The 12020-nt window shown below is 40.8% G+C and overlaps 1 non-coding gene across 1 annotated transcript; it reads right to left on the bottom strand.

The window, feature by feature from the left end:
- Positions 1-11449: 11449 nt before the first annotated feature.
- Positions 11450-11521, bottom strand: trnad-guc (transfer RNA aspartic acid (anticodon GUC)). The gene has a single exon. It is a non-coding gene; the product is annotated as a tRNA-Asp (tRNA).
- Positions 11522-12020: the final 499 nt, after the last annotated feature.

The raw sequence follows: 12020 nt of genomic DNA, 5'->3' as shown, positions 1-12020 counted from the left end.
GGGCTCCATAAATGTTAATCCTAAAAAAGGAACATCCAGTGTGGACTTGCATACACAGTGAACATAAACTGCTATAATAACAACTTTAAAAACAATCAGACTAATTCCACTGTGATCCTTAGCAGCATTATCCATAATAAGATTGTCAGTGAAGAAAACAAACAAATATAAACACACACACACACACTCTTCACAAACACTCTTCTCCCAGCTCTTATAAAGACGTCCGTCATGGAAGCAGAGTCCTACCGGAGCTCCAGAGAGACACAAACTGCAGCAGCACTCTGTGACCCATGTCCACTCTGTGTGTCCTCCAGACAGTCCTCCTCATGTCTCTGCTCATGTCTTTATCAGGACAGCAGTCAGGTCCAGCCCTCTGGGGGATTTCTGCTCTCACTGTTTAACTCTGATTTCCTGATAGCAGCACTCACACAGCTCAATGCTGAAGACACACACACACACACACAAATGTTGTCTTGCTGCCTCATATATCCAGCCACTGAGAGTTACCATGGTAACCAGGTCATCAGCGTTATTCAGCTCACCTGTCAGTGATCAGATCTGTTCCGTTAGTATCTTAAGTGACTGCAGACAGTGTTGTTAGATGTGTTTATGTTTTACGAGTGTTCACAAAGTGAGAGAAACATGTAATAGCATGTTGCTAACAGACGCTAATTTCATGTTGTCTGTGTTACCTTAAAGCTAGACTCATAACCAGAGAGTAAGTACGCTTATATGAAGTTATGAGGTTAAGTTGGTTACATGTGTGACTGTGAAATGAAAATGCATTTGTTTATTTCTGAACAGAATGTTTGAGATTAGTGCAGCATATACATTGCAAATGTTTGGATGTTTGTATTTGGAATCAAAGCAGAACATAAGCAGAGAGCCAGACAAAATGGTGAACTAGAACAGAGCAAATGTACTGCTGAAAATGTCCTGAGCTCATGCGTCTTACTACAGAGCTACAATAGTGGATCATTTGTAAACTTTTCTGTTTGGTAAGGCGTATGGTTAACTGATCATTTGATGTTTGATGAACTCCTTCTTGTTGTTGGGGGGTCTTGTTTTTGTGGCTTTGTGCCCACTTGGGGTAGCCACAGGTTTGCAGGACCTTCCTGATGTGGTGTTGCTCCTTCTTCTTCCCCTCTGAACTGGTTGGTACAATCATGCTGTTGGTAACAAACACATGTGCTTAATGGGTAAGGTGGGAGGAGGCATGAAGAAGAAAGGCTTTACTATGAAGTCTGGATACATCACTGTGAGTTTAATGGAACTTATTGGAGTCTTAACTCATAATGAAAGAAGTGACATAATTAGTTTCATGTTTACTTAATATTTTGAAGTGTAAAAATGTTTCACCACAGACGTTGAGTAGAGCCTGCTTACAGTTTTTAGAGTGTATATCAGTTCACCGTGCAGCATAGTGCTCATGAACAGTGAGCTGCTGAGACACACCGACATGTGGACTTTGCTTCTTTAGGGAAAACATTGAGATGCATTTTCACACAGGTTGGTTTGAGTCACTGTACCTCTGCACTTAGGAGGCCAGTGCCTTATCCATTAGGCCACTGGGGCTAACATGTGCCTCCTCCATGTGTGTTAAGGTCTTCCCTTCCTGGGTGATTCACAGGGGTGTGGGGTCAATCAGAGGTGCTGTAACACCGTTGTGATTTGGAAGATGTACTCCAGACATTGACAAGAATTCTTAAAATAGGCACAAAATTCTTGGCTCTGTAAGACTAAAATGCAACTTAAAACATGACAGAAAACCTTCAATTAATCCATTTTGTTCTAAAACCAGAAATGAAAAACCACTAATTTAAGATTAAGTAACTTAAAATTAGAATTTAAGTCTATCTACTAAATTACCTTTAGGAAATGACACCTTAATCTGCACAAATGTAGTTAAAATAAGACATCATTCCTTAAAACAGTATAACAAATATAAGTGAAGTTGTCTTAAATCAAGACACCAAAAGTTTTTCATTCAATATATTGTATTTAATTCAAACAGGACCACTTCCACATTCCAAAAACATCAACAACAATGTGACGAATGTGATGAACTTTTCTTTGAAAATCAAACACAAGCTTCTACAAACAAAGGGGCTCACTCACTCAGGGAAGGACTTCCACTCACCAATCGCTTTCTTTGTAGTGGGGGGGTCAAATCCTGCTCGTGGACTGAATGGTTGTGTACCTCTGTTTGCAGTACTGACAGGAGTGTAGAAACTGCACTTTGGGTATGTGCAGGGCATAGTAATATGCCATGAGGTAGAGAAGTCCCTCATTAAAGTCTGTCCATGGTGAAGCTGCTCACTGGAGTGTTTCCAACGGCGATCATGCAGTTGTCCTCAGAAACAAGCAGAACAGGAGAAGACAGGCCCCGCTGCCGCATGAACCCATCAGGATCCTCAGAAGTCTGGATGACACAAATAAATGAAGAAGATTAGAAAAACAGAACTTTGACCTGGATGAGGACATTAGAGAAATTCTATGGTCACAATAAATCCCCTTAGCATTCAGCACTGCAAATGCTGACTGCAGCACAGCTAGAGCCAATGAAGTCAGTACTACATTAAGCACACTGTAGAAAACACTTCCCCTTCCCCTGGAACTTTGGAAATGATCAAAGTTTATCTCAAAGTAACTAAACTAAATATAAAATGTATGAAAAACAGGAATATATTATGAACAATCTCACCGAAAGGACATGGAAAAGAGCCTGGCTGCTTGAGCCCAGTTTCTTTGGTGGCATAGTGCTGGACGGACAGAGCAGTGGCAGGGCTCTGAAGACAGCTGTGATATGCTCCACGGTTTGAATGGAAAAGGCACAATACAACGTGGTACTATAAGTAACTGTAACATAAATAACTGAGACATTATTATGTAAAAAGAACTAAATGTATCATGACTTCACCTCCATTCAAAGTTTTTGGAGGCTTCATGGCCTTCTTCATCACACCATAAAACTGGACCTTTGAGTAGAAGCTTTTCCATCTGTTCTGCATCTCTGATATGTGCTGGAAGTTGCTTGGTTGGATAATTGGCTGCAGCTCGTCAAGCACCTGAAAAACAGATTCAGTGAAGAATTAAAAAAAGTCTAACATTCTATCTAAAATGATTCACCATCAGGCCAAACAATCTATAATGTGTGAGACATCATGAACATTATGCTATTTATGTCAGGCTACAAACTGAGCCATGTGAACTAAGTGGGACCAACATTACTTAACGTGATCCAGTTCCCTGAAACAAGGGTAAGCCTCTAGAATCTTTAAGACGTCAGAGGTGATGAAGCGTCTTCGAGACTCGGATTCAAGGTTCAGCAATTGAGTTACTGCAGCTTTGTTTGGCCTTTTGGACTTGTACATTTCTTGGAGGGTCTTGTAGTGTCCTGCTTGGATTTTCTGGCTGTCCAGACATCAACCTGAACAAGCTGAAGACATTACAGGGACATTATGATGGAAAGAGGACATGAGATATTCAAACAAGCAAGTTGTCAGTATAATAAACTGAGTAAGTGGTAGCATTAATTCATTAATGTTTGTGTTACTTGATATAAAAGTAAAATATTGGACCAGAGTACAGACACTCTTGGACACATAGTGAAACATTCCAAAGCTGCTGAATGTCCAGAATGTGCCATATGAATGAACTCAGCCAAAATTATATTTAATACAATTCATACATTCTTCATCACTGCTGTCCCGTTTTGCACTGGGGTGCTGGCTCTAGGTGACACTGGGATGCCCATGGAACTAACAGGTGAATGTTCCAGAATAATGGTGGATGCACTGAAATCTCCAGAACTGACTTCTTGCCGTGGTTTCTTGGAAGGTGGAACTTTGGTCTTCCTTGGACTTTTCACATTTGAGAGTCTCTTCATGAGCTTTTTGGCAACATGCTCCTGCAAGGCATACATAGTAAATGAAGAAAAACTTATACTGATGGCATGCACCTCATGTTTGGCAGGGTATCTGGAGTCCTCTGTGGCTCTTGCGATGGAGATCATATCAGTCTTAGTGTTTCTTATGAGTCGGCAAAAGAGCTCCTTGGATAAGGTCACATTGTGCTCAGTTCCCAGTCGTTTCTGCTCGAAGTAGGAGCGTCGCACCTGTTCAAGCTCACTGTCCGTGAACACCATGTATTCTGGGTTGGACATAGTCACAAATTTAGAAGTATTTGCCTCCTCTTTTGAAAGGTCACTGCCTCCAGTGGGGGGAGATTGATGAATTTCCGGAGCAGTATCCACCTAAAACACATTTACACAAACATTTATTGAGCATTTTTGTCATAGTCACATTATCATTTTGGGGAATGAAAAAAAACACTGAAAGTGAAAATAACTTTTTGAAAAATGTATTTGAAACAGATAGTGATATTGAACCATGTGCTGTTTATCAGTCCTGTTATACTGTGACAGACAGATCTGACCTTTTCATTTGATTCACTACAAGCCATATAGCCCGGCGCCTCCAGAAATGTTCAGGACCAGGAAAGAGGTCTTTAACGTCATCTCGGGAAAGCGATGGGATCAAGTCTTCTCCAATATTAGCAGCTGTAAAACAGAAAAGTTAGTCAGGGCCAAGAAACAGAGGTTATCATTAAATTCCTTCAGATTTTTACATAGTAGGTGAGGATATTTTGTCAGCACCTGTTTCCACATTTTTTATTTCTTGCTACTTCTACTTCAAGAGTAGTATGTGAACTTAACATCATGTATTCATGTCTTACAAATGACCAGTGTTGCTGTATTTTCAGTGTTTACAGTCCTGACATTGAGAGAATGGCCCCACAGCTCAATGAGACATAAGCTATTACTAGATTAGCCCGTTTTACGTGTTTTAGCTGCTAAACTTTAGCCGCGAATCCACAACTTGTTAAGCTAGGCTAACTACATTAACTCACCATTAACACCAGCACAACATCAAAGTAACCCTTGTAGCATACCTCTGACTGTGGCAGGTGTAACCTCGTCCAGTTTGTCCATTTTATGAGTCTGACATCCACAGTTTGTTGAGAATTATGATTTCACAGCAGCAGCAGGTAACCTCTAGCTTAAAGTTTAGCTTCACGGACTCCAAGTGGAAAAAAACGACAGGTGGAATGTACCATATTCCAAGAGGGAGCGGGGAGGGGCACTAAGCCTAAATACGATTAATTTGCATTTTTACAAACTATATTTACGTAAATAAGGTCATATTGCTTCATAATATATCGGCATATCTGGATAATTGATAAATAGTAAGTGGTTTCTGTTGTTATAAGACATGGAATTGTGGTACGTACCTTCATCATGACGTGTCAGCAGGTCGGCTTCATGCAGAGCAGGCAGCTAGCTGCTAGCTAAGGCTAAAAACAGGGAATGATTTGGCGCTGTGTTATCTGCTTTGTGTTTGTAGCTCTCACTCTCAAGTCTTTACTGAGTCATATAAATACTGCTCATAGTCGTAGTCCGGACTTTGTTTGTGGAATTGATGGATGCACCAAAGAATATGGAGTCTACAACTCACTATGGTCACATTGGAAGAAACCACCGCGAACACCTTGAACATGGCAGCAACCATTCACAGGGAGAGAAGACAACAGCAGCTTCATCAGGTGAACAGAACCGTGTGGGCATACAGTCCAGCTGAGCGACGGGGGAAACCAGTGAGCGAACGGATGAAGCAGTGCTGGAAACAGGGGGTCATGTCTTCCTGTAGACTCTCTGCATCAAGTCAGTCAGAGGTGAGTCCTGTCCAGTTTAATAACAGCATCATGTTTGTGTGGAGGAACAGTGATTTTCTTTTTAAGGAGGACATCAGGTGTAACCGTCTGACCAGACAAGCTACTGCTGTTATGTTGACTGCAAGAGAAAGCACCATCTTTCACAGGTCTGTCTACATACCACATTATTACATCTGTTTTGATTTGTGGCTCTGTTGATTATCTGCATGTCAAGGACAAGCCTAACTCTCACTGAATGGTGCACATCTGGGCTGATGCCTGCAATTGAAAACATTGTGTTTCAGATATTGTGTATATATATTGAAAATAAAAAATACATTTACAGTGACCCTATTAGTCAATGAGCTGCAGCATATTTCTCTATGAGATGTGATGTTTAATAATTCCTTGTATTTGCTCTCTGCTATCTAATTAGGATTTGAATGTACTTTGAATGCCTTAATAATGAGTTAAATAGCATCATTGTGTGGATGTTAATATAATACACTTTGTAATAGAGATTGCATGCTAATAAATTAAAAACATGGACTGCTTGTATTTAATTTGCTCTTATTTCTTGTCTGTTCTGCAGAGGTGTGAATGATGTCTTGGCAGCAATGCAGCAATATCAAGCTCTGTTGGTGACTAGTCTGAGGAGTCAGCTACAAACTGTATTTCAACATCAGGGAAGTGAACTTGAAAAGGAAGCGTTGGCAGTATTGGACCGGATTGAGGATCCATTCACATCTGTTTGGACAGCATACAGGCAGGACAATGTGATTAAGAACAATGTCAAGTGTGTGGAGTCAGAGGAGCTTTCTGTTGGCTATACCGCCTGCTGCAGAAAAAAGGGACAAAAAGGGTTCTTGCCACAGTTCCTGAATGTTTTCATTACATACCTCTGATTACAAGTTCAGAACAGTTATTGTCCCATCCAAAAGTGTTAGAACTGACAGATGAGCCACAAAAATACAGAAGTGGCTCTCTCTATGACATCATAGATGGAGAGCTCATGAAATCACAGCCTTTATTTTCAGCCCCACCTTCTGCTTTACAGATCATTATTTGAAATCTGCAATGCACTTGGATCTCATGCTTCCCAGAATAAGTTGCTGATGTTTTATTATACATTAGGAAACATTCATCCAAAATATAGATCAAAACCTGCTGCAATCCGTCTACTGGCTGTTGCAAAGAAGAGTGAGTTGTCTGATTGTGGAGTGGATGGAATTTTGGGCAGGTTGTATGAGGACTTGAAAATGCTATATGATGGTGTTAATATTCAGACTGCAGCTGGTGAACGTGAAATATCTGGAGCATTAGTGTCGATATGTGGAGACACCTTAGCACAACACGAGCTTTGTGGATTTAAAGAGGCTGTTGGTTTCGCCTAGAGTAAGTGCCGGCAGTGTGAATGTTCATTTAAGGACACGCAAATGTATTTTGACCAAGACCACTTTGAACTAAGGACACTAGAAAGACATGTTCGGCAGTGCAGTGACATTGAGAAGCAAATACAGAGGATCTTAGGAACAGTTTAAAGACTACATTTGGCATCAACAGGAAGAGCAAGCTGGTAGAATTTCCAGCCTTTAACTTGATTGAACAAACACCTCAGGATATGATGCATGTAATTCTTGAAGGCATTGCTCCATCAGAAATAAAGTGTGTGTTAAACATTCAGTTCTTTTAGGTCAACTAGACTTGGATGCCCTCAATACTGCATTAACTGGATTTCCCTACTCTCCGCTTGATGTCAGAGACAAACCAAGCCCTATAGCTTACAGCACATTAGCTTCAAGTGACAGTAAACTGAAGCAATCCTCAGGCCCAATGACTGTTCATTTATTATTGATACAGCTACAGATACTGAGTACTACAAATTCATCCTTGAACTCATAGAAAGTGTTCAGATGTTGTTTGCTCCTGTCATTGGTCTACAGACAATTAGCAGGTTAAAGAGACTGAACAGCATTTAAAACATCTGAAATGTCTTTTCCCTGATAACAATATTTATATCTGATTCATGCTCCATCGCAGATAGAACTCCTGGGACCGATGGTCCGTCACATGTGCATGAGGTTTGAATCAATACATTGTTTTTTCAAACAGTGGGCTGCAAAGGTCTTTAGTAAGGCATAATCAAATGTATGAGTGTTGTCAAAATGTAAGTCATCCTGAACACCCAATGTTTTTCAATGAGTGTGCATCGGGACCAACTTCAGAAATACGCAGCATGTCATATTTGAAAGAAAAACAAGGGCTTTCCTCGGAAATGATGACACAAACAATGCAGTGTCTGTTGAATGGATTCATCTAAATGGTCATAAATATGTACGGAGAAGACATTACTTGTAACTGCTGTTAATTCCAGTGATTTACCTGAGTTTGGACTCGTGAGCAACATCTATGTAATTAACTGGTCGTTATATTGTTTTGAGCTGCAGCAGCATAATACTGTCTGCTAGGATAATAATAAAAAGTTCATTGTTCTTGTTTAGTTTTTCTTAAATTGAGGAGTTGTGTGAATGGTCTTACTCTTATAATAAGTCTTGTTGCTCCACTGGGATTTATTATAAAACATGTTTTCATCTGTTTCTGGTTCTTTTTACCTCAAAATTAGCTGAATTATCAAGAAAAACTTACCATACCTTCCTAAAATGAGATATAAAATCTAATGTAAAACAAGCTTGATGAGATTAATATTATTTCTGGACAAACATTAAGACTCATTTCCTTGATACTTTCCTGAAATTCCTTTTTTGCAGTGTAAGAAGGTATATATATATATATATATATATATATATATTATATATATATATATATATATATATATATATATATATATATATATATAATATATATTATATATGGTATAGCTGTATATAGAACACAATGTGGCTGCATGAATATGAGATTGGGACGACATTTTGCCACACAAGTGGCTGGCATAGATGTAAGTATTTACCATAACTGTCATGGTTTCAGCCAGGTCTTTTATTTTGTAGTTCATTTTCTGTTTGTATTAGTTTTAGTTTTACTAGTCACTTCCTGTTTTATTTTGAAACTCGATCTTCCCCCTGTGTTTCAGTTCTGTTTACTTCCCCTTCCTCATGTGTGCTCCCTTCCCCCACCTGTGATTACCTGCTCCGCCCTAATGTGCTTCACCTGTGTCCTATTGTCTTCCCGCCCTCCTGTGTATAAAGCCTGTGTGTTTCCTGCCCCTTGTTGCCAGTTCGTCTTGTGAGTCTTCCATGCAACACAGCCGTCCAAGTAGCCTTTCTGCTCTTGTGATTTTTCCCTACGTGTTCTGGAGTAAGTTTTGGATTCTCTTGTGTGTGATTTGTTTTTTTGGATTTGACTACTGCTTTTTGCCTTTGCCTTTTGGATACCTTTGCCACGTTGACTGATCACCCGTGTACCGAACCCTGGCTTATATTAAAGGAACTGAGTTTGTTTTCACCTCCGGCTAAGTCTGCATTTGTGTCCGCCATCTCACAACCCCTGACAATAACTCAATAACACGCTTCATACCGATGAAGTGTGATGGGATCATTCCACACGGCACACCTGATGAAGGGTTCAGAGCTCCAGTGAACAGCTACCAAATGTAAATGTAGCACTCAGAACCACCTCCAGGACTTTGATCTGCTGGATTAGTCATGGAGGAACCAGGAACAGGACTCACCTGGACATGCAGCTGCTTGTCAGCCCTTTGTTCCATTATATATGAGCCAGCAGAAATGTGTGTGTATGAAAATGTCTACAGCTCCCGAATGGTTAATGCCACACTTTTGTCCAAACACTTGAATTAAAGCAGAAAGTCTGGACTTCACTCACATCTTGACTGTTTCATTTCAGCTTCAATCAGGAGGACTTCTCTGGCCTCCAGAGCTCAGCTCTGGTCCTCTGGTTCCAGCCTTGGTCCTCCACTCACTGTGATCCTTTGTTGTACCAGGTGTAGTTTTGGTGGCTACACATGTGTTCAGAAACTGTTCTGTTGTAGCAGCTGAGCTTTACTCCAATCCACTGTCACCACAAACACTTTCCCCTCTCTGTTCTTCTTCTTCCTCTGCCTCTTCTTCTTCTTCTTCTGTGGTGTTTTCTGGCAGCTGACATCCACACAGTGACATTTCTGCCTCCTCCTGTCTTCAGTCAGACTGTTTCTCTCACAGTCTGTAGAGAGAAGCTGACATTGTTGCACTGATTAACCTCAACCACACACACCTGTGTGAGCCGCACCATCATTCTAACAGTTCCATTGTTACACTGAGTGACAGCAAAGCAGTGAGCCCCCTGCTGGTGATCAGCTGCATGTACCAGAAGCAGACAGAGATTTCTGATATGATGTTAAAGGTGTCACAGAGGAGGATCCGACTGTCTGACCTCTGATTCTTCTGTCAGCATCAGACACATCACAGTTTGATCAGTTTTCAGATCACACACAGCAGCATCAGTAACACTGAGCAGACATTACACACTCCATCAAACACACACACACACTGCTCACTTATAACAGGGATAATAAGTAAAGTTCTTTACAATAAATTCACATTCACATGTTATCATCACTTCACACATGGCACAGTATATATGGCAGAGAGTTAAAGGTGGAATATGTAGTCAGAGTTAATACCAAATATTGACACTAGGTGGCAGCACTTCAGCCTCCATCCACTGCTGCACTACCAGCACCACTCTCAGTGCTTTTTGTTTCCATTGACTGTACAACATGATTCAATCCATGTTATTTATATGACAAACTATGTGTAGTGTTTCTATGTGTGTAGCTGACATGTTGCTCAGCTTCCATTGGACACATATACTAGATGGAAGCTGCAGCAGGATTGGCTGATGACTGATCACAGGTGTGAACAATCAGCCGGTGACGAGTGGAGCAGGAGCAGCTGCCCATGCTGCAGAGACACAAACAGCAGCAGCACTCTGTGACCCATGTCCACTCTGTGTGTCCTCCAGACAGTCTTAAGATTAAGATTAAGAAACCTTTATTAGTCCCACAATGGGGAAATTGCATTTTTGCAACAGCAGGTACAGACAGCAAAGGATAAGTTAAGAAAAGATATATATGATAAAATAAACTACCAATAAAATATAGAATAGAATCATCAACAGTTTACATATGAACAGTTATTGCACAGGTGAGTGGAGGGAGAAGTGGTCTGTAAGAAAACTGTACATAGTGCATCAGAAACTAAATAAATAATGTGTTGTACACTGTGGTGTGTGAATATTGCTCCTATCAGAAGTGGTTATTATACAGTCTGACAGCAGCGGAGGTTGTGTGTAATGACGCGGCTCATCAGCAGAGGGCGTGTGACGGAGCAACAAGCAGAAACTACAGAGGAGAAGAGACAACAAAGATCAGAACAGACACACTCAGCTCTTCTCTCTGAGACCATGATGATACCGTCACATATCATCACTGCACATGTTTTTGGCTGCACGTCTGGAAATGAGAGGAGACAGAACATTATCATACATGTTGCATAAGTAAAGTCACATGACATGCACCACTGTAAATAAAGGAAACCACATATTTTTAAGACACTTAGAGCATAGAGCCCAAGAAATAATATAATCTAAAGCTCACAAGACACAAGACGAACAGAACAGAACAGAACAAATACTTTATTTATCCCAAACTGGGAAATGTTTTCTATTGCAGCAGCAATGTACAGGGTCAGTATCATCCTATCTGCTGGTAAAAGTCTTTCTCCCCGTCGGGGAATCGAACCCCGGTCTTCCGCGTGACAGGCGGAGATACTATCCACTATACTAACGAGGAATGCTGCCAACCACCATCTGTCATAGCAGCAGCCACCTGGTGCGGTCATGTGTCAGCTGGGGTGTGACGGAGTGGCTACGTCAGTAACTGTGGGCAGACTGCAGGTGTGTGTGCACCCAGACACACACAGGTCCCAGCTGAGAGCAGAGGACCTTCCTGTCCTCCTGTCCATCGCTGTCCAAGGTGAAGCGACACCACCAGACCACAGGGCCATTCTTTATTTAGCAGGAAAGAAGAAGATGCTCTGCAGCATTCAGGTGTGTTAACACAGTGCAGAGAGAGGAAGACATGAACAATGGTGTCAGAGCAGCAGCTGTTGCTGCATCAACCTGGAAATCAAACTGTTTATATATATGCACAAACTGTACGTTCATAAGTCACATGACATGCACACTGTAAATAAAAAGGAAACCACATATTTTTAAGACTCTTAGAACACAGACAGAAGTATGAATTATATATGGTTACAATCAAAAATAATTGAATGCAAATAAATGAT

This window comes from Parambassis ranga, unplaced genomic scaffold (assembly GCF_900634625.1).
Source record: "Parambassis ranga unplaced genomic scaffold, fParRan2.1 scaffold_21_arrow_ctg1, whole genome shotgun sequence".
NCBI lineage: Eukaryota > Metazoa > Chordata > Actinopteri > Ambassidae > Parambassis > Parambassis ranga.
This window is presented reverse-complemented; position numbering and strand designations above follow the sequence as displayed.